At 41.9% G+C, this 23,807-nt stretch overlaps 1 long non-coding RNA gene across 1 annotated transcript in view; it reads right to left on the reverse strand.

Annotated features, from left to right (window-relative positions):
• Positions 1-816: 816 nt before the first annotated feature.
• The window catches only part of LOC118247081 (uncharacterized), a 112,927-nt gene continuing 89,936 nt past the window's right edge, over positions 817-23,807 (reverse strand). Inside the window, exons 3-5 of the long non-coding RNA XR_004778292.2 lie at positions 22,499-22,727; positions 22,294-22,374; positions 817-1,039 (exon numbers count right to left, since the gene is read on the reverse strand). This is a non-coding gene — a long non-coding RNA (uncharacterized LOC118247081). The remainder of the gene's footprint in view (positions 1,040-22,293; positions 22,375-22,498; positions 22,728-23,807) is intronic.

Genomic DNA, 23,807 nt, shown 5'->3' on the forward strand with positions numbered 1-23,807 from the left:
ACAGGAAGGGGTATGAGGAAAACACACTTTTCTGCTTTGCAGGTGTTGCACTAATTCCAGATGTTAGCATTTGATTCCTGCAACTTCCACCTATTTCTTCTGTGGACCCACTCTTAGGTTTTCCTAGAGAAGAACTGGAAAGATGAGATGGTTCAGGAAACAGGCTGGGACTCCTGTCCCGGAGCAGGACAACCCTGCCGTAAGACTATAGGCAGCTGGGGGAATCAAAAGTTAAAAATATATATGCTTTTTTTTTTTTTTTTGTAAAAACCTTTGTTAATTCCCCCCCTCACTTCCCTTATTTTTACTTTGTAATACTGCAGCTCTCTTCAGGAGGGCCCCCTTGGAAACTGAATTCATCAGCAAGTTGTGAAAAACTCCTAAGCCATTCCGTTCAAATATAAATAATGTTTTTGAATATTTTCTTTCTGAGCAAAATAAAGAACAGCAATTTAGAAGCCGGTTTGCTGCCGTAAAAAGAGACAACAACATTAAGAGGCAGCTTCTGCAGCTCCCGAGATTTGAGAGGGGCCATAAGCAAAGGGGTAGCACTCAGGGGCTGCCATTAAGCACAGGTACAAAGCTTTGGGTTCTTTGGCCAAAAGTTCTGCCTTTCCAACCACAAGTGCCCATACTGTTGGACAGTCACACATTCTGCCGTTCAACTGCTGCTGCAATTAGACTTCCAGAAATTAAAGTAGCCTCATCGAGCCAGAGCTATGATATCCGTGCGCCCCCGTAGCCATTGCTCACCAGAAACTAGCTACCAGTGCAGAAAGCAGGGTGCAGCTGTGATGTCCTGCGCCAGGCAGGGGTGTTCAGCCTAAGACCATCGTGGTTTGTATCTTGAGAAGCCCTTTGAGCCGACAAACCACAGAAGATGTGGGGTGCATCAGCGCACGGGATTAAAAAAGAATGAGGTACCTTCAGCAAACTGATGACGCTTTCTTTTCTCCCATTTAATCTTTTCCTTCTGTTCCAAGTCCCAAGTGATCACACGGGTGACAAAAGGAGTGCGATGCCCTTGCTTTATGTGAACCTAATAAGACAAGAAGAGGTGGCAGCGGGTGGTCGCTTATGCAAAGGCAAGGGAGACAAAAGCGTTCTTCCCCCAAGTGAGATCCTTTACTTTTGGGGGAAATCCACACCTAAGATTAAAAGTCTACTGACGTATCCAGCAACCTCAGCATACGAGGCTGATGAGCCCGTTGGCTGAAGGGGTCTGCTCGCCGTTGCTTGTGACACGCTGTTGAGCAGCTGCCCCGGGTGCAACAAAAGGCCCCAGAAAAACAGAAGGTGGCAGCGAATTCCCTGTCCCTGGCTTTGGTGACCCACACTAAGAGGGAAGCACCGCGCTTAGCAATGCTGGCCACCAGAATTAACCGTCTGAGCCTATCACAGGGTCTGTTCTTAAGGAACTTTGTTCAGTTCCCACTGATGGAAGTCATTTTGTTAGTACTCTTCCAAACAGGCAACTTGTCGGAGGTTTGGCAGACAACTGCGGCAGGATGAAGGGACCTCTCGGTCCCTCTCCGTGCCAGCCCGGACAAAGGAAGGGAACGAGCCACTAGAAGCTGCACGTCTTCCCAGAACCTGTCCCAGGCTGCTGGCCCTGCCCCAGACATTTCAACAAATTCTCCCATGAAATAGTGCTCACAACAGAAGCCTTTTGGTAGGCCTGAACTTCCTTTTGCAGCCTTCTCACAACCCCATGCACAACAGGATTACGTGCTTTCTCTCTCTCCAAAACCTAACAACCCTAACCCTAATTATGACCCTACCAAAACACGTACGTCGCCAAATTCTCCCAGGAAATAGTGCTCACAATGGAAGCCTTTGGGTAGACCTGAACTCCCTTTGGGAGCCTTTACACAACCCCACTCACAACAGGACTCTGTGCTTTCTCTCCATCCAAACCCCAACCCTAACCTTAAGGCAGTTTGGACCAAGTGAACTGGCGATTCATACTGCATCCCATACACATCTGCATGGCTGATCTGCTCTGGAAAGAGGCCACCTAAAACCTTTCTGCATGACCTCAGTTGCCTCCTCCTGCCTTGACAGGCTTGCCTTAAGTCAACACGCTGATGGTTCTGTTCATGGAAAAGTGAGTAATAATGTCTGTTCCAAGTCTGCTGTTCTTTCATTTTCACTTGTGCTTCTGGTACTATCATCTGGTAGACATTATCTATAGCAAATTAAGAATTTATTTACTTCAGGAAAATCTTGACTGGAGGCTCAGTGAGGGTGGCTGAATAGGGGCTTTTTCATTAAACTTTTTCATTTTGCTTAAAGATTGAAAAATGTATGAAACAACTTCTCTGGGGAATGAGAAATTTCTAACTCTTTAATAAGCACTATTTATCAAAGACATATAATGTGAACTGTCTGCCAGATGTAGAGTACGTTCTTGTATACGAGCTGCCTGAAGGCTTGCATCTGCCTTTTTTCTTGTGTTGTGTCTGCTATACATTTACCTCTTTCCGACAACCGGCAGATCTTAGGGAAACTGCTCACATACATACACACTGCCAAAGCCACCATCTTCCCGTGCCATCTTTATTCCCCTCCACAATCAGGACACAGTCTTACCCCATGGGGTAAGACACAGACCCACCACACACTCATGGAGGCAAACAGTGGCCCTGTGTGGGAGGACCAACAGGCCTGGTCAGCCCAAGTCCAAGTGTTTCAACACACTGCATGACGTGACCCCTGCAACACCAGCTGGTATACAATACAGCAACGAGGACATCAATGTTAGCAAATGGAAAGGCACCATGTAGGAGAAGACCATGATTCAAAATCACAAAAATAAGCACACTGGGTTGAATTGAAGCAAGTTGTAAATTTAGCTTTCTTTGAAATTTTCAATTCTACCTTCTTTACATATCTTTATAGCAGGTGTATTTATGGAGCAGACTTAGATAGAGGAACGTAACTTTTTCTTATGTAGCCGTGGTAAATATTTGTATAGCTCAGCTATAATTAAATTGACCCATAAAAGCTTCGTTATATTTTGAGAGTTAGGGTCTCAGCATAATGGAAAGCACCTTCCATTGCTATTACTTTCTACTCAAATTACTTATCTAATCCTCCTCATTTATCATGTGCATCAGAATTGATCTGCAGCTTACAGGAGCTCTTAGTCATTTCTGTGTTTCTGGGGAGGTTTATTTCTGCCTCCTCTTCCTCACTTCTTCAGTTACTGCAGAAATAGAAAGATAAAGCTGCAGCACGCTGGCTCTGTACAGATCTCTAATACATAGTGAAAGAGACTACTAGGCAGATTCACTCTTAAAGATCAGTGTCTTTCTTGATATTCAAGTTAGAAAATGGAACAATTATTTTTGCATTAGCAAGTCATACTGACAGATTCCCTCTGCACCCTCTTACTGTCATGCCAAAATGAATCATCAGCATCTTTGTAAGATACTCAGGCTATCCCATATCAGTAATAAAATGTAAATGTATCCCAATTATTCATTTGCTGACTTTATGAATATTCAGTATTAAGCAGCAGTAACTGAACTCACTACAGTGGGTTACAAAGGACACAGGCTGCATAACCCTTGTTATTTCTGAGATGCCTTAAGGTTTATTCACATCCTGGAGTGCAAAAACTACCCTGCATCTCCATAAGACTCTCTGGAAACCCATTTGGCCTGAGATCCCTGGCAGTGCCAGAAGAGACACCCCACCTCTGCACAAGGGTAGCGGTGGAGGGCTGTAAAGTCTTGATAAGCTTATAATCACAAGGAAACATTTTTGTTCAAAGAGCTGGCTACTGCCCAGAGCAAATCTCAGGTGGACAAGTGAGTAACTAATCTCCTGACGAAAAATCTAATTACTAGCCTGAGATTAAAAAGTGAGAGCAAAATCTTTTGACAGAGCAAACCAGACATCTTCACAAAAGGGTTTATTACTATTATGGAAACCTGTACCCAAACCCAAAGCTGCACAGGAAAAGATGCGGGACGAGAGGAATCGTCCTGGTCTACTTAGAGGATTAGGATCAACTCCTAGAAGCCTCTGAACAAGAAGGGAAATGAGACAAGAATTCATGTATAGCTCTTGCATTGTTTAAAATAGAGGGATTGATTTAGGTATGTTCTGTTCAGACTGTGGACCACTTGCTTCAAAATGATGAATTCTTGAACACGTCATCTGAAAATAGGTCAATGGCTTAAGGGGAAAGGGGGCCAACTGATAGGCTGTTTGAAAACAAAGACTGCTTGCACATTGGCTAGTCCCTGGGAAGCTGAAAAGCACAGGATCTTATGACTGTATCAAAGCTTAGTCGTTTGCCACCGAGTCAGTGGTTACAGAGGACGGAAAGATGAAAAACCAGTAAAAGGTTTTCGAAGATGAAAAACTGTATAGATCATTTATGATTATTTGTTTGACTTTATCAGTCCTACAGATACGCAAAAAACAATGCCTTCCAAATACGTAAGTTGTCATCCTGCAAAATTGATGCTGATTTGGAAGGGTTGTTCTTGGTTTTCTATTTTCTGGTTAACTGGAGAAAGTGTCACTGTAAGTTGGCATGTTCCCATGAGGATGCCCGAGAGTCTTTGAAAGCACGGAGCATCAGGCAGCGGATGCATGGTTTGACTGCATTAGCTTTTACAGAAGTCTGGTAACTTGAGACATACCAAGAAACACTTCAAAGAAAATATTTATTTTTAACTCAATTAAATCAGTGAAAGAAAGACAGTTTCTCTCTCACCATCCACATATTCAAAGCATATGTAGTTCATTTTCCTTTTCTTCTGGAAAAATGATTCACTTCTTCTACAAAAATGATTGCTTCTAGCCTACCTAATTTAGAATGACCCTAACTAAAGATTCCCTAGTATGCTTTTGTGGCAATCTGATTCCAGCAAGGTTATATAATCTATATAAACCATGTTCCTATCATGTCTCTTCCACTGAGTAGACCTTTATCAGCATTTTACATAGAGGATGGCAACTATTAAATAATTAACTATACTGAGGAAAATATCACTACAGAATAGTTAGCAATCAAAAGTGCAAATGGTTTCAAGGTGAGTGAGGTTCACAAACGGGCTAAAAAGTTCATGGAAGGCAGACTCATTAAGTAGCTATTAAACAAAATGCTCTAGGTGCAACCTTGAGTACAAAAAATCCCTAGCAGCTCTCTGCTGCGAGCTAGGAGGCTATGCCATGGGAAGGATCACGCCATGTTCCTTGCTTCTTACACTCTTTCCCTAAATACATGTGATTGATATTCTGAGTCTGAAAATGGTCAATCTGATGCTACACGGTAGTTCTTATGAATTAAACTGAACTGTACGGCCATGTCCCTGCAATATGCTTTGTAGTTTGACTTCCTAGAGTTCACACAGAGATCAATGACAGCTTTGCATTTCATGGAAGCTGGAAAATCTGATCTAGACATTTAGACACTTAACTGACATTGCCCTGTTATGTAAATTTGCCTCTTAAATTACAAGTGAATCATCCTACCTAAATATAGCAATGTAAAAGCAGGCACTTAGATTATCTAGGTAGTTCTTTCATTTTTTGTTATTGTCAAGGAAAGACGATTCATCCTACCAAAACAAGAACCTGATGTCCTTCCTTGTTCACAATATTGGAGTTCCCTTGGAAAACACATTTTCATGTAAATTCCTGTAGACAAATGCGTGTATATATGTGCATATATGTACTTATACGTTTTAGGTATAAAATCTGTTTTACCCTTCAGATTTAACTAAGGACACAGTAAAAGGCAGGGTTAAATCTGTGAAAGTCAGCTACTCGGTTGGATAGCTTGATAAATTCACATTCAGGAGGATTCTCATTTCTAGCCATTCCATCTGTGGTATCTTTCTCTTTTTAAATGATTATGAAGACTGAAAGTCTCTGTTCTCTGAGGATATGCTCTGTTTTTTATGTAGCTGGGATGTTTGTCATGAGCAAGCTAAGAAGTCAAAGGTTTTAGATTTTACTGAAAATATTTTACGGTCCTATAAGCTTTCCCTGTAATTTATGTGCAAGTGGCTACAAATACCCAGCTGAGGATGGTGTCTGGGAATACGCTGAAATGTTATTTCTGGGATATTGCATCAGTGACTTAAGTCTTAACCTAAGGGAAATGGGATGAAGAAAGAGCATGATAAAAGCTATCACTATAATCATTTTTGAGACTATACTCCTACTGAAGATAAATATTTCCTCTATTTCTTGTCATTGCAATCAAGTTGTGTTTACTCCCTAACATATTTTTGCACAACACCAAGTAACAGTGTAAAAAGCATAATTCAAGTGAAAAATTCCCTAATTATTGTTCCGTCCCAGTAATAAATATGTATGGCTGGCTTCTGTGCACAAAGGCAAACAGACATCCTGGGAAAAGGATGTGATGCAGAAGTCAGACGTATTTATTACTGAGCTGTGCAACACGACAAAGGCGTGTGCTAGCATAGGCTGTTATGTTGACTAGTGGAGATTCATTACACAGCAATCTGTGAAGAGAAGGGCCACCTGGCTGACCCTTGCAATACACATTGCAAGGACAACAGAAGGAGGTCTAAGTGTGAGTCTCACTGAGTGTCAAAGTACTTTGGAATTAACAACGAAGAAACCTTGCCCAGTGCACATTAGTCAGCCCCAAAAGAATAAAGAGAAGTACTCATGTGCTTAAGGTTAAATCGAGTATGTTCTTAGTCCCTTTGCTGGTTAGAAGAGGCTTTTTTAGAGAAGCATCTAACCTTTATTAGAGCCTCTTTGTCATAAAAATAATAATAATAATAAAAAAATACTGGCTGCTATCCACGCTTTCCATTTTTTCCAAATTCTTTGAGAGTTGAGACCACTGCTGTAGCTAGCCTTATCCTGACTGAACTGCAAGGATCTACCAGCCACTCTTACTACTTAAACTGATACTTACCTTGACAAAAGTATATAGTGCTTCAAAGCAGTATCTACTTTTTAATCACTTTTGTCATCTTCTATACACTGGCTTAGGGGAATAGTGTAACTATCCCTTACTAAGACACACACAGGGAAACTAACAGATTATAAATGAAAGGAGGAAAGTCCTTGCAATGCCATATAACACAAGTCACCCTTAAGTTTGAAGTTCCAAAATTTCTGGGGTCAAAGACCGCTACCAAATCTCAATGCTTCCCACAGAGAACTGTAGACAAGTATCACCACATTTGAAACTGGAAATGCTGTAAATGTGATATGATTCTACATATCGGCTGTAGAGCACATACTGTGGACCCTGAGTTTTGGAAGTCCCATCACAGAAAATTAAACAGAATCTTTTTTTTTAGACAGGCTAGGAAGATTGTGCAGCACACTGAACTAAATGCAGCTTTGTCTGTGCCTCAAGGCATCCAGGCAAGATTTTCTTCAGGTATTACAGCAAGTTTCAGAAAAATCCATCATCACAATCATCACAAACAGTTCTAATTATTTCCAGCCAAATGCCTGTAACCTTAGCAAAAAACAATTACTGAGCAGGCTATTGATCTAGTCAGTAAACACACTTATGTCATCAGTAAGTTAGAACCCTCCTGGGTATAAAACCAAAATCTTAAGGACTACTACTTATCTGACAGGTGATTTTAATTAGGATTTATTGATTAAGTTTTTTTTTTAAAAACAAATAGACTTTCTTGATAAAAGGCCTAGCACAGGATTTCTTCAAAGTTAAATAATGTCTGACTTGCTATATAAAAACCTTGGACCCACATCCTAATTACTTCACTAAGGAAGTTTGTTGTTTCAACACAACAATGCATGCACTATTTATTATAAATATCATGAATGTTTAATGCAGAGTGAGAACAGCTCAGCTAATGAAAACACAGGGAGGTGATTCTCAATGCCTGATATTAGCCATTTAATCGTGTTTACTGCAGTGAAATTAGGAAAAAGAAAGAAAAAAGCACAAAACCCTCTTAAATGCTAATTCTTCTAACTAGTTAGATTTAAGATTAACTGTAACATCTCTTTGGAGCCCGCTACAGCTAGCACCTACCTCCAGTGGGGTTTCAGTACAAGCTTAAGTGCTCTCTAGAAAGAATCCCCAAGTTACAAGGAGGTCAAGGTCCCAGGGCATACAGGTTGCTTTTATCTCACTTAAGCTCTGGGCTGAAGTCAGTTTGGGATTGATTCTCAATGCCCAGGGTCAAAATCATTTTGAGCTAACTCGTTTTAGTCTTCATGCTTCTGTGGATAAAAAAGAAGCACTTTGGGTACTGCAGATAGCAATGAGAATGGTATGTAGACGAGAAGCCCCACCAAAACAAACCCCAGACTATTTACATTATTTTCCATAAAATGATTGTTCAGATCAACAGTTTCAATTCAAAGCAAACTAAATGCAGCCATATTTATTCTACTGGAAGTTGTAATCACACAAAGTTATGCAGCCAAGAATCTGACCCTACTTCATTAGCAGTCTAGGCAATCTTCCATACAATATGTAAAAGCCACAGTGTCCCCTGCTCCTCTTAGCAACGTATAACCTGACAAACATACAGATCTCTCAATCTAAGTAACATATTCTTTATCTATTGGTACTAACCTCTAGATAAGAGCCACAGAATCACAGAATTGTAGGGGTTGGAAGGGACCTCCAGAGATCATCGGGTCCAACCCCCCTGCCAAAGCAGGTTCCCTAGAGCAGGCTGCCCAGGCAGGCGTCCAGACGGGCCTTGAATATCTCCAGAGAAGGAGACTCCACAACCTCCCTGGGCAGCCTGTTCCTCATAGGGAAATGCTCCAGGCCCCGTATCATCTTTGTGGCCCTCCGCTGGACTCTTTGCAGGAGATCCTTGTCTTTTTTGTACTGGGGAGCCCAGAACTGGACACAGTGCTCCAGGTGAGGCCTGACCAGGGCAGAGTAGAGGGGGAGGATCACCTCCCTTGTCCTGCTGGCCATGCTCCTTTTAATGCACCCCAGGATCCCATTGGCCTTCTTGGCCACCAGGGCACACTGTTGGCTCATGGTCAAAAAGAACCACCATGCTCTAGGGAGGAGGTATTTCCTTTAAATGCAACCATTTGAGTCATAATCTTTTATCCACCTGAGTAAGGAAGAATTAGCATTTCCTGAGATGCCAGTGGGGAGCTTCACAACTCTGTCTTTAAGGCAAAACTAATCCTGCTTCATTGTTGTACACAAAAAGCATATGACCACCCAAATCTCTGTGCAGCTTCACTGGAACTATTTATTCTAGAAAATGTCATTGACATTTGATTTTTCTGAAGTATTTAAGAAAAGGATAAAAGGACAAAAACTCAAACCTCTCTGGAAGTCTCCTGGTGTTTGAGTGACATAAATGTTCACCAGACCATAGGAGAGTCTAGTCTAGTTTGTTTAAATTCAATTATGTCTTTGTCTGCAATGTAATTCACAAGGGACTAATAAAATGAATTGCATACCTGTGTAAGGGAGAAGAGAGGACTGAACGGCCCACTTGCAACAAGAAATAGGGCTGTGTGAGGTTTTGTACTTGGCTGATTACTTTGCCTTTACCAAGTGTGACCCCATCTCTAAATGTCACCAGGAGACAGTGAAAACTTAAATACGGTCATTTTAATTTCCTTCCCAACGGGTAATTACAAATGAGACTGGAGGCTGTTTTATTTTCTCTTTCTCAGTTCAGCTAAAACTGCATAAACATGCGTGACAGTCTTTCACATGGGTAGCTCTGCTGCACTACATCTGCTTAATCACTCAGTACAAACTCTGGACAAAACATTGGATTTTGGTGTGGCCATAAACACTACAGAAAGAAGCAGAAAGAGCAACTTTACTTTTCTGCGTGGGTTGAGAGGAATCCATGTAACTGCCAGTCTGAGGCTTTCTCCAGTGGGGCAGGGTGGGGTGAGAACACTGGGTCCTATCTCATTCTTGCGGTGTGCACAAGGATCTTGATGCCCGGTGCCTCTGAAAGCTGCCGAAGATGAAACCCTGGTGCCTGTCAAAGACACACCACCAGAGTGGATGTGTCTTGGGTTTGGTCATTGCAGTGATCTTCTGGCTGAGTGATCTGAAATTCAGGAAACGCAGATCTGTGTTGACTTCACTGGGCAGGGTACCTGCCTAGTGTGGCCATGCCTATGCTTGGGTTTAAGAAAGCCACTTAGAAACTCCGTTTATGTCAATTCTCAGCATAGAAGGCAGCTGAGGGAAGAATGAGGCCAAAAGCCTGCCTTGCTAACAGGCAGCAGACCCAACTTTGGGGATGCTTGTTGCTCCTGGGTTCCTTATGGGGAAGAATATGTTGTTTGACTGCAGTGCCCAGGTTTACTGGAAAGGATGAATTTGGACAGGGAGAAGATGAGGTTTACGCCTCCATGGTGCCCTCGTGTGTCTTTTTTAAAAGACGCAGTCAGAGCCTGCTGGTTTAATACAAGTCTGTACAGTGGGGCTCCTGACGGCAGAGCAGAGGCAGAGAAGCTTGAGGTGACCTGCCTTTGTTTTGTGAAGTACAAAAGGAAGTGAGAAGCACCCACAGCAGCAGAGGGAACTTCAGGGCAGCCTCAGAGCATGTGCAGTGACCCCACTGCAGCTCCAAAGAGTACCAGGCGGCTGGCTGAAGGAAGGCATGTCTGTTCAGTGTGGAATCCAAAACTGCTTTAAAAGTACAGAAATGATTCTCTTTCAGAAGAAAACATAAGCTTCCATGTCTTCCACAGTAGAGAAAGATAAATAAATTTCACTTACAAATCACTTTTCTCTTTCTTTTTCAAATTTGAAAATGAAATTGCTTCTCAAGACTTATTTGACACCTGGTTTCTAGATGTCAAAATCTGAGACAAACCCAGCTAAAACAGGGGCTCCACAGCTTACACGAGGTTAGACAAACAAAGGCTGGGCTTGGGACTTCAGAAGTCTGGCCTTGCCCAGCACTGTGGTGCTGACTTGCGGAAAAAAGGGGGGACTGGTCTGTCACAAGTTGCACTGTCTCCTAGAAAGGAGTGAAAGGGATCTACTCCTACACATCCAGTGAAAGGGATGCACTCCTACAAAAAAAAAAAATCAGTTGTGACAAACAGGTGCTTTCTGTTTAAAAAGCTGTTTGATCAGACAGTTCCCATCTGCCTTTACCCACTGTACCACGCAGGCTGGCAGGCTTCAATTTTGGCTGAGGCATACAGGCTGTCTTGAGAATACCAGCAGCGATAACGAGGCACTGAAAGAGAAACGTGGCCTTGGACCTCTAAGATAAACAACCTCAGCATAGCAGTGGGCAGCTCCCAGCCTGCCCTAGTGACTGCTGGCCCAGCATACTGGTGATCCACTGCCTTTCTGGGAGAGCACTGTTATCACAAGCAGCTGCACAGTTTAAAAATGACAATAATCCTGTTGATGCCAATAATACATCCTTAATTGCTGTAAACTGGGGTTTGGGTGCCTGGATGCTTTTCTCTTGCACAGGTTTGCCCTTCTAAACAATTTATATCTATTTGCTTCAGAGGAAAACAAACAGCAAATTATAGTGCTGTGGTACTGTTTGCTAATTACCCACACCAATGAAATACACCTTCGAGTGATGTGGACTTCCAAACTGTTACATAAACCAACAGCTAACTTATTTATTAGCTCTGAAAAGGAGCTGAGGATCAAAACACAGTCTTCAGTCCTCAGGGCCTACTGCTGCGCAGTTGCTGAAAGACAAAGAACACAGCCCTGAACTAGAAATGGGAATGCAATTGGGAAGGAGTGGCCTCAAACCCAGCAGAATAAATCTAGCCGCGAGAATTTGCACAAATGTTTTTTCGATTTCCTTGCAAACCACAGCAGCTGCCACCATTTTCCTTATGCCTATCCTGTAGGAAAAGCTGGGACATAGCTTTTTTTCCACCAGAATATACCGGACCTGCTGCTTTTACATCTATTAATTCTGGGCCTGTCTTGGGTGCAAGCATCCCTTTTGGCTTGCAACCACACCTGATAATGGAACAGAAAAAACAGTCATGAAAAAAACCATGACAATTATGTCATGCCAAAGCAAAGTGGCCAGCCCCTCCTTCCATGATCTTCCATGACTTTCCTCTTCCACTTGAGTTTGCCCAGCAGTTTCCTGTTTAACCATGCAGGTCTCCTGGCTCTCCTTCTTGACTTCCTACCTGTTAGGATACGCTGATCTTGTGCTTGGAAGAAGCACTCCTTGAACGCTAACCAACTATCTTGGGTCCCTTTACCTTCAAATACCTTGTCCCTTGAGATTTCCCCTTGCAATTGCTTGAAAATGCCAAAGTTGGCCCTACTGAAGTCCAGGGTTGCAATTCTGCTTGGTATTCTGTTCCTGCCACATGAGATCCCGAACTCCACCATCTCATGGTTACTGCAACCAAGGCCGCTTCAACTTTCACCGCTTCAGCCAGACCCTCCTTGTTAGTGAGGACAAGATCCAGCGGCGCTCCTCTCCTAGTTGGCACACCCACCATTTGCATCAGGAAGTTATCATCAATGCACTGGAGGAACCTCCTAGACTGTGGCTGGCTGGCTGAGTAGGCCTTCCAACAAATGTCAGGGTAGTTGAAATCTCCCACAATAACCAGGGCCTGTGATTGCGAGGCTGCTCTCAACTGCCTGTAGAAGGCCTCAACAACTTCCCCATCCTGGTCTGGAGGCCTGTAATAGACACCCACAACAGTATCCCCCATGCCAGCCTGTCCCTTAATTCTCACCCACAGACTCTCAATGTGCTCCTCATCTGCCCCTGGATAGTACTCAATACAATGTAGTTGCTCTCTCATGTAAAGAGCAACTCTTCCACCTCACCTTGCTGGCTTGTCTTTCCTGAGCAGGACATAACCATCCATGACCACATTCCAGTCATGTGAGCTGTCCCACCATGTCTCTGTAATTGTCACTAGATCATAGTCTCCCAACCGAACACAGATTTCTAACTCCTCCTGTTTATTCCCCGTGCTGCGTGCATTGGTGTACAGGCACTTCAGGGAGCGAGCTGAGCACGCCGATTTCACCCCAGGGGGGTGGGAGGTCTCCCAGTCTTCATCACTGCTAGAGCGCTGCCTGACCAGTGCAAGCCCAGCTACAACCCCATCCCCCTTCGGATCTAGTTTAAAGCTTTCCAAATGAGCCCCGCTAATTCCTGTCCCAGAACCCTTTTGCCCCTGTGAGATAAACCTTCCCCGCATATTACTGTCAGGCCTGGTGTCTTATAAAACCAGCCATTATCAAAGAACCCAAAGCCCTGCCTGTAGCCAGTCACATAGCCAAGCATTTATGAACTGGACCCTTCTATTCTGTCCCATGTCATCACCTGAAAATGGAAGGAGGGAAGAGAAAATAACTTGCGTCCCAGACTCTTTCACCAACTGTGCCAAGGCCTTGAAGTCTTCCTTCATTCCCCTCAGACTACAGTATGCAGCTTCCTCCCCACCTGTCTGGAAGATCAGTAGCGGGTAGTAGTCTGTCGAGCACACCAGGCTGGGGATTGTCCCAGTCCCAATCCTCCCAGAAAGCTGCTGCCCAGTTTGGGGAAAATGTGATGCAATTTATTTATAAACTGATTATCTGTTATATAGCAGCTAACACAGAAAGCAGCTGGGCTCACAGCCCCACCTCTGAACAAGAGCGTTTTGGGACAAACCTGGCCCTGTCCCAGCAGAGCAGTGGTACACAGGCAGAGGGGACTGCAGTGCTGGGAAGGGCAGGATGCTCGATGGCATGGATGTCTGTGCATGGGGAAGGGAAAGGGGTCGCTGTGCCTGAGCATGGCAGGGTGCATAAAGGACCTTTGGGACTCGTGGGCTGAAGCAGAGTTTGGAAAATTATAGATTACTGAGGAAGCAAGAGGGAAACAAAGCAGGGAAGCTGGTGGAAGCAGGAAGCAAACGGTAGAGTTCATCTGAATAACACTGCCCTGAGCTTTATCATAATACCAATATTTGGGGAAGGCAGAATGTGTAAATGCAACTCAAAACTGTATTCTGATGACATAAGCATACAACTAGAATCCATCCTCCTATTTGGCTTCTGTTTATCACAGAAAGCAACAAATATTTTAGACTACCTTACAAAGAAAAATTAAATTAGGTGTGACATTCCAATTAAAAACCACTACGGAGCATGATTTTGGGTGTGAAAAATGGGACAGGTGATGGCAAAAAAGCTGGCTGAGGAACATGAGAAACAACAAACTGCATGACAGGTGGCCTTGGTATGGTGAGTGACAACACCCCAGCCATGTCCAGCAGAACACCCTCACGATACGCCCATACCCCTTCTCCACTGCTGGGAGAGGAAGACAAAAAAAATTGCTGCTGGCTTAAACTGGCTGTGAGACTCCTGTCCTCGGTGCACATCCGAGCGCGAGCTCCTACTCCCCTCTGTGATCAATCACCTACATCACGATCTGCCCCAGGATGAACAAGAACATAAAAAGTGGCCATAATGTATTACGTCAAGAGCAGAGAACAGGGAAAAAGAACAATGAATTTTTTTTTCTTTGAATCTGAAATAAGAACAGAATAGTTCTTTGATTATTACTAGTGCTAGGATTGCTATTGGAATGATTTCCCTCATCTCTGTTATAGACAAGAGGCATGGGAGAAGAGAGGCAAAAAAGATGATAACAATAATAATAGAAAAATCATCCCAGGCTGATGCAGTCATCTCCAAGCAATAAGTAATCAGATGGCTATCTTCCTGTACAGGTGTGATAAATGAGGAGAAATCAAATGTCTTCATGTTTCTTTTTTCTTTTTTTCTTTTTGATTTGTAGGGGTTTTTCCTTTGTTGTGTATTTTATGAGTTCCTTTTTTCTTTCTTTCTTTTTTTTTTTTTCACTTAAATTGTATACTTATAGTTTTTCCCAATAGCTAAACAGCACAGTCCTAAAAATAAAGTTTGGATACTCAAGGTGATTAATAACACAAGGTTCCACAGGCTCCGCTACAGAACATTTGCATTACAAAGAGCTATTAAAAAAAAGATTTATTTTTCCCAGAAGTATTAGAGCATCTTTATACCAAACTTTCAGTAAGCAGTCTTTCTCTAAGATAAACAACACTTTTACCATTTTCTCCCTTTGTTAGTCTCTGAGTTGAATTAGAGGCTGGTAGCTCAGTTAGAGACTTTAGTAGCATTGAAAGAGCATGAAGACCACTGTGTAACACCAAGGGGAAGTCTGATGCTGTATTTAAATAATGAGCTTTCTTCCATTTTAGGTTGCAATAAAAAAATGGTACAGGATTTATCCTCACAGTTAGAATGGGTAAATTTGAAAACTATAAGCTCACATTCAACCCTGAGCAGAGAAGAGCACAGAGTCTGGGACCCCCGTGAGCCTAGGTTTAAAGGGATGGGTGACATTTGAATTATCTACAAGCAATAAACAGCCCTATGTGAGTTGTATTTTTTTCAATCTTTTATTTTTAAAATTTCCCTTTATTTTCTATCATCATCATCATCCTAGTTCCAGTAACATTCCACTAGTTCCATCCTAGTTCCACTAATTAGGCAATGTGACTGACAGTGGTCCTTGCATTGCCTTCTAATGGAAATAGGCTGGATACGGGCCACGGTGCCTGGCTGTCACACCTAATGGCTGCAGCCCTTTGTCTCAACAATAGATTTGTGTTCCTGGCTCCCTGAAGGACAGGATTTAACAAAAGAGGTGGAACCCGGGTAGAGAAATAATGTCTGAGGAGACAAATGTCACTATAAAGCTACCCACACGAATGAGGAGTTAAAAAACCCCTTCCTCTCCATGGCATCAGTCCTGCTCCCAGGCAGGGCAGGGCAGACAGAGACTACACAAGGACTGCAGAAATACCAAGTCCAGCCTTTTCTTTCTTTTTTTTTTTGCTACAAATAGAACACCAAACCACACTTTGATGTTGAGCAAGCTTTCCATTTGTTTAATGATCTGAAAGTTTGCTCAATCCCCCCATTTGCCGCTTGTTAACCAAGAGCAGCACCACTATTTACTTTTACAGCTGCCAATCAAGCTAGCCTTAATAACAACCTGCTGTTGTACCATCTCCCTCACATCAGAGGCTGTTCCTTATCAAGTGCACTCTTTCATCAAGTGCATTATTGGCTAAAAATAACAAACATACCTAACAGCCTGTTTACTACAAAACAGACATCATTTTCCAATATATGAACATTTCCATCCAAGTGGCATCTTTTTTCCTTCCAACTACCTTACTTTGTATCCTTCACAAATTTCCTGCCAGCATTTGGTGGCCAAGGAACACATGTTGCAGCAGTGAATGTGCATGAAGTACATTCCTTGAAAGACACAGTCTGTTCAGAAGTGATCCTGCTGACATGCCCACTTGCCAAATCCAGGCACTCCAGCTGGGTGGTCAGATGGGGACCCACAAACCTTCAGCCATACCGTGGATGAAATTTCATTAAATTCCACCAACACAAAATCCAGGGCTAAAGTACATTTTCATCATCTCTTTCCTATACTAGCCAATGTGAGTGTGCTTCAGTGCAAGAACAAACACCAAAGGACCTGGAGTCTGAAAGGTATGAACCCTGGCTTCCAATGTTATCAACTGCTTTACTGTATCGGGATGATTTAAGGAAACCTAAGGATCAGTGGATGGTCATCTGGAGCCACAAGGTCCCAGCTGTGCTGTCAGGTCAAGCACTCCCCCCAAAATATAGAAGGGTTGCTGGGAGGTTTGCCATACTCTAATCAAACTGCTTCTTTATTCCTTTAGAAAAAACTCCATCTTCCTTCTAGCCTCAAACTACAATATTGCTGCAGCAGCCTGCAGAGGCTTTTAAAAAGGAGTTGTACCCTCGTTTGGAAAAGGACGAGATACAGGAGGAAACTTTTTATGGGATATCTTGGATTTATACACTTGTTGCCTGTTTTGGTTAGGCTGGGACATCAGTCTTTTCTTTTATAAAGCAAGGATGAAATGGTCCTTGGTGAATCTTCAGTGAGTGACTTACTCTTAGGATTCAGAAGGGCTCGGGGCTCAACCAGTCACCAGACGTTTTCTCCTCTAAGAGATCACTATATGAAGTTTGATTACAAGAGTGAAAATCCAAGGACAGGTGGTTTGTCTTTTCCAAGGCATTTTAAAACACTCTCAGGGAAGCGGGAAGCCTGCACAGTGCCTACTGTCTCAACAGCAATATGAACAGCAGCAAAGATGACAGGCTTTAGAGCACCATTCTCTTTAGCTTCCCTTCACAGGCACTGTACAGTGCCTTCTGGCTGGAAGTGATGCCTCCAAATGACTTGGCTTCACTGAGTTCCTTGGTTTGGTGAACTTAGCTGGAAGGTAAAGGCCTCTCCGACAACCCTTGCACACAATCAGCCTTGCCTCCATCCCTGTCCGTTGTTCACTTTTCACTGAAGGAAACTTTCAGTGCTGTCTTGAGCACCCTTGAAACACAAGCTCCAGGATGCTTCTCCAGGCCTGCCAGCAGTATGTACCTCATCTAACCTCTGCATGATTAAACCAGCTCCTCCGAGCTATTGCATGTCATATGGTCACTAATGCCAATAAGTCAACCTTCTTAAGATTTTCGATTCCCAGAGGCAATCTGGAGAGACCCATCTCCCCAAGAAAGTCTTCAGAACATTGTTTGATATCCTGCCACATGATTCAAATGGGCCTTCTGAAAATCCCACACATTACTTCTAACACCTTCTTCAAAGAACCATTCTCCATCAACTTACAGACATAAGCCTGCTGCTACATTTTAATAACGTATTTGCCTCAACTACCTCTTGAACTCAGAGCTGCAGGAATAGCAGCTATGTGCTTGACTAAAGTAAGATTCCCTCTGAGTTTAAGACCAAGTGGGACTGTCGCATCGTTCAGTCAGCATCCTATTTATTTTCAGACTATTACACTTATACTCAGCCTGTTCTGAGTCCTGTACGTTGTATGTTTCACAAAGGCAACCAAGAGTCAGACATGCAGTCTCCATTACAGATCCAGCATCCACCACATACTCACTCACTCTCACTAGTCCCAGTCATTCTCACTTGGAAAAAAAAAATCTAATTGATTTTTATTGACTTTACCTTCCAGTCATTATTTTTGGTTTGCCCTCCTCTGCAAGACCAAAGTCCACTGAGTTATGTGGTGTTGCTTCTCAATTTTCTTTTTGGCAAGCTAAATGAAGTGGCACATTTCAGTCTCATGCAGCAATGATTTTTTTCTAATCCTCTGGCATCTTTACATTGCTATAGCTACATCCACATAGGAGACTGTCCTGGAAAGATTGCCATAGGATAGATCTACCATGCCTCTTCTCTTCTGATCCATACTAGACCAGAACTGGAAATAAAACCTACAAACAGTTAAAATGTGGACTTCCCTCTGAATCTCACTTGGATTTGTTAAGCTTTCAGAAATTTTGTACTTGTTTTGTCTCAAACAAGGCACAGGGTGCCTTTTTGTCCAGACATGCATTTACTTCACAGATTACTTGAGTTCAAAAGAGATTTAAAATAGCTCTCAGCAGTAGAACTTACATAAAATTCTCGCATCCTATACTCAAGTAAGGGAAATACCCTCCTGGAGCAGTTTTACTTTTTTGTTCAAAGGAATCTGAAATACATTTTTCAGCTTTCCAGAAGTATTTTCTGCTGCTGCTGATCCTTTCCAAGATTCAATGCAATTACTTGTTAATAAAAACATGTTTTAATGTGCTGGCAGAAAAATTGATACCATTTTCCTTCTCTGCCTTAAAACAAATGAAATGTAGGAAGGAATTGAGCTCTTTCATTTCTGAAATAAGAAGCAGATATTTTTTAAAGTTCAGATCATTACCAAGTGTAATTTTCATATAATAAGTTTAACACCAACCTTGTACTATTACTCCTCTGGTGCTAACTTTGTAGGGGAATGTATTACTTATAAAACCTAAAAAAAAATAAAAAATAAAAATAAAGAAGAAGGAACACAATACCATTTCAAAATCTTCTGAAATCTTCTGGACTTCTCACTGATCAAAGTGAACAATGTCTCTAGGTTGTCACCAGGGAACCAATTAGTGTGAAAACAAGTTGTGTCTACTACAATAAGTCTGCATAATAAGAGACTATGAACCACATGGGGTTACTCCAGTCATTTGTGTTTAACAGCTACGAGCCCTCCTAACAAATGGCTGCATTGTTCTACTGTACAAACATTGAAGCTGTGTTTCTTCCTTGTTCACATGCATTTTTTTTGTACTTCATGGAATCAAGCAGACTGCAAATAAGCAAATTGTCCATTTTCCCCATTGCCTATTAGGGGAAGCTACTAAATTTCCTTCTTAAGCTACTAAGAAGCGACACTAGTCATTCTTCTTTTCCCCTTTTTTCCCCCAATGCAACAGGCCTAATATAAGTTAAGCAAAAAACAGTCCAGACTGATCTGAAGTTTACAATTTTCAGTTATTCTTGATGGCATTAAACCTAGAAAAGGCATGAAATTACTTCGATGCAGCATCTGTCTTCCTTGGACTTGGGAGAGCCAGGTTAAATTCACGCCCCTGCCTGGAAGAAAAGGAGAACACATCGACCAGGAAGCCCTCCAGAGACTTCCATGATCTGTGTCTTCCAGGCAATTCTCCTCATTTATGACAGCACCAACACAGGTAAAGAAAGAGAATGGCTTTCTAGCCTAATGCTTAAGACTCTCAACAGTGTTACGAGATAGCATTGCTACACTTTTAACATTTAATTTCTTCTAGTGAATGAAAAACAGTATCTACAAGCGACTGAAATATAACTAGGCCACAGTACCTTTTGACTTGGTCTCTAGTATGTGTGAAATAGTCCATACTCACTCATTCAGAGAAGGGAACTGAACTTAGCACTTTCATTTCTGAAGGCAGTACCTGAGCAAGAAGTCACCTGGAACAAAATTTCTGGGCCTGATCAGCCCATCTAAGGATAAACTTATCAAAACTGCATCAGACGTGGAGAAGAGCTCTTAGAATAACAGCTGTGGAGAGGTCAGCTGATCAGAGAGGCACAATTAAAGAGCTCAATTAAGAGATCAATTAAGGCACATTTAACCTTGCAAAACCAACACTAAACTTGCTGTCAGTAAATTCAACGTAGGGTGTAGAAAAAAAAGGAGGTTAAACGCAAGAAAACGAGAAGAGCTACTTACACTAGAAGGATGGCTATGTTATGTAAATGGAAAAAGATAATATTGACAAGGAATAAATAAGTATGAATGAGTCAAAAATAAATTCAAGCTTGAAACGATTTTTTTTAACCACCTCCTCTGAGATGATGGAATAAAAAGGCAATGGTAACAGCACTTGAAGTAGGAACCTATTTAGTTTTAATAAGAGGCCTGATAAACTTATAGATAGGATTAGAGGGGATTGATGGTAGTAGCAGAAGACTGGACGTGATAGCTGTGAAGATCCACTGTAGATGCCTGTTTCTGAGTCACAGCAGCACCACCAGAGAGATTTTAGAGGTAAGCTCTGTGATGGAATTCTGCTTGTTTTATTTTCCTTAGACAGCCTTTCCTTGGCTGTCCTCAGATATGGGCCAGAATTTAAAGAAAACCTTTAAATTTAGCACCTGCAGTACAACACTTAGGCCTATATTTTCAAACGAACAGAACTGATTCAAAAATCCGATCCTTTTTCAAAGCTTATAAAGGTCTGTCCCATACATATATTTGAGTCCTTAAGTTTGCTTTACTTCAATTTCCTAAAAATAGGGACAGAAATTACTCCTTTGTCTGTCTCCATAGAGTTGTCAGCTCTGTGGTACAGTGACTACTTCCTGCTCACTCTAGCGTCTGCATACAGTGGGACTTTGACATCTGATGGGTCATCTGTTGGCTACCACCACTGTTCTAATATAAAACATATATGTATTTGCATTCTACTATATATACTGAAAACCATTTCCCTTTCTTAGATACTCCTGTCATGTGGACAGAGTACTTCCAACACAGTTAAGTAAATTCAAATAAATTGTGTAGGTACTAGAAGAAATTATAAGGTTTTCTTGAGCAGAGAATATGCAGTGGATCACTTTCTTCAGTTCTACCTCTATGTGTAAGTATTGCACTTAAGTCAGATATAGCCCTGCACGAATACCAGCTGCTACACTAGCCTCAAGCTTGCCATCTTGCCACATCAGCCTTCATCTGATGTCAGAAAGTAGTTTTATTATGGTCAAGAGGATTCAGGCCACTGCAGTTAAAATATTTTTGTCTCAGTGATATTTTCTTCTCCCAGTGTGCTCTGCCAGGTTTGATCTGTCGTTTGTTTTGCTTTACTTTGTAAGCTTTGAATTATTAATGTGCAGAGCTTAAAACAGGAATCAGAAAAACATAATATTAAGAACATCCAGGAATGAATTTATGAAAACCTGCAATGCTCCCCATGGACGGCTCAGAAGAGAAGTAATCAACCAACTCTGTAAATGTCCGAGGGAGGATTAGCTTTACTTCAGATGAATCCAATTCAGAAGCCATGTTAATAGGAGCCTTTGTATGTGGAACTAAAAGGACTGTTTCCTGCTCTGATTTTCCTGTTAGTAGCTGCAAGTCTACCTCAGACAAAGATCTAAACAACTATCATAAAAACAAAGAAAGAAACAAATAAAACGAACCCAAAATGAAAACCACCTTTTATACCATCTTGGTCTAAAAGCTGAAACACCTCTGAAGGCTATCTACCGTCTTGAGGAAGTACAGTGAAGAGCGAGTTTGCCTGAGTATTTCAGATTAGCAATTGCAAAAAGGGGATTTTTATTTTGATTACTTATTTGGATTACAAGATTAAAACAATGATTTTGATAAGCAACTGAGGAGCCTAGCTCTGAATGTCACTTACCTGTCACTGACAAGTTTGGTAAGGGTTTGACTGAGGAACTGAGTAAACCAAAGGACTCCCCTGGAGTGGAAGGCATTGAGATACTGTCGTGGTTTAAGAGCACAGTATAGTACATAAATTACCATAGAACATGTAGTCTGCAGGACTGCTCGCAGATAACCCACAAGACATTTCTAATAATTTCAATGGCTTTTGGAGCCAGCCGTAAGCCAGGTAGGATTTGCCATACTCCCTGAACATAGCAGCCTGCATGTTTGTCTCTGTGACCACATGAACATACTTCACAGGCAGAAGACAGTTAAGAAGCAGGGCAATCTGCATTTGACTATTAGCATGTGGACTACAGAAGAAAAACTTTCTAGGTTGAAATAATTGATTTATCATTTATTTTATACATGGATTTGATGCACAGAGCAACATTTCAAAAGACTAGTAAATTTCTTGAGAAAATATTGGTCTATTTTAGTATAATTACGGAATCTTACCATGTTTCAGTGGGTTGATCTGCAAAGACAAGCTGGGAGTCACAGGCCATCACCAAGACAGCAGGGCAGTGTCCTCCCAACCTGGTGCAGTCCCATTGTACCCAAGAAAGAAGGGCAGAGTGAGTTGGGTGATGATAAAAAGTGTCAGCCTAAAGTTCCTTGGACATGAGACAAGTCCATAGTGATGAGGCACATCCAAACTCACCTGCACCACACCAGGGCTGATCTTGCACATCGGCAGCCAAAATCCCAGGGAGGCAAAGATACTGCAGAGCCTGGTGGAATACTCAGGGCCTAGACAGTGTCTATTTGCAACATGACACGAGGACAGTAAAGGCCTTCAGATACCAGGATGGTGAGTATGTTGGTGCATTCCATATTTCAACCTTCTGATGGCATCCATAGTATGTACTGCAGCAGAAATGCTTGGCCTTCTGAAAAAAATAAAAAAATAAAATCTGTATGAACTTACAATGTTTTCCTTTCCTTTCTAAACAACGGTCCTTTCTAAAAACATCACTAAATTAATATTAAAACATCTTCGACATCTTTTTTTTTCAGCCAGGATGACTGGCGTTTACAGGAAGAAGAGACAGAAGAACCACAAGCTCCTGTTTCTTGTTCACACGTAAAACCAAAGGAAGGGAAAGCGTAGGTCACAGGTTGGACTCGGTGATCTTGGAGGTCTCTTCCAACCTAGATGATTCTGTGATTCTGTGAAGGGTTGTATAAACTACTTCAGAGACATTTCCATGGGAAACACTTGAAAACCCAATCTTCTTTTGTAGTGCAGATATTTCAACACAGCCCAATAATATTAACCTCTTTATTTACCCTATAAACAATGAGACAGTAATTTCACAGTCCGTCAGATGTAGGAGCAAACAAAACCAAACTGCTTGTTGAGCCAAAAGAGGAATGGATTATGAATGTCACCAATTTTTGGCCTCTTCCTTGTGTCCTTGAGCGATCCCAAACTGTTAGACACTAATATAAGATCACTTCTTGCCAAGCTATTGAAATAAAATGTAGGGAGAGAAATGGAATTAGAGCTATTGTTTGCATATCAGTGGGATAGCGGAACTACATGCAAGGCTGTTCTTGTAAAACTAAAACCGCAGTTTATTGAAGTTAATGGGCATTGTTAATTGGACACCACAGAAGCCAACACACTGCACCTATCTCTAACTCCAGAACAGGGAAGCATACATGGGAAATGAGCAAACAAGTTTATTCAATGTGCATCTCTAGTGGATCCACTGACACCAATCGTTACTTCATTTTTAACAAATTTCTGAGCTGTCCCAGTAAATTTAGTAAATGCCTCTCCCTAGATTTTCTACCGCTCTTTACTCTGTGTAGAAATTTCTTTTTTTAAGGAATTTAAACATAGTCTGGGTTAAGATATCCTCAGGTTTTTAGAGATTGATTATCCTTTCTATTTACAGCCATTAATTTTTTTGAATCATGTGTGAGCCCTGACAGCTTTCTCCCAGCATCATGGCTCCCATGAA

Source organism: Cygnus atratus, chromosome 9 (genome assembly GCF_013377495.2).
Source record: "Cygnus atratus isolate AKBS03 ecotype Queensland, Australia chromosome 9, CAtr_DNAZoo_HiC_assembly, whole genome shotgun sequence".
In the NCBI taxonomy this organism is placed as follows: domain Eukaryota; kingdom Metazoa; phylum Chordata; class Aves; order Anseriformes; family Anatidae; genus Cygnus; species Cygnus atratus.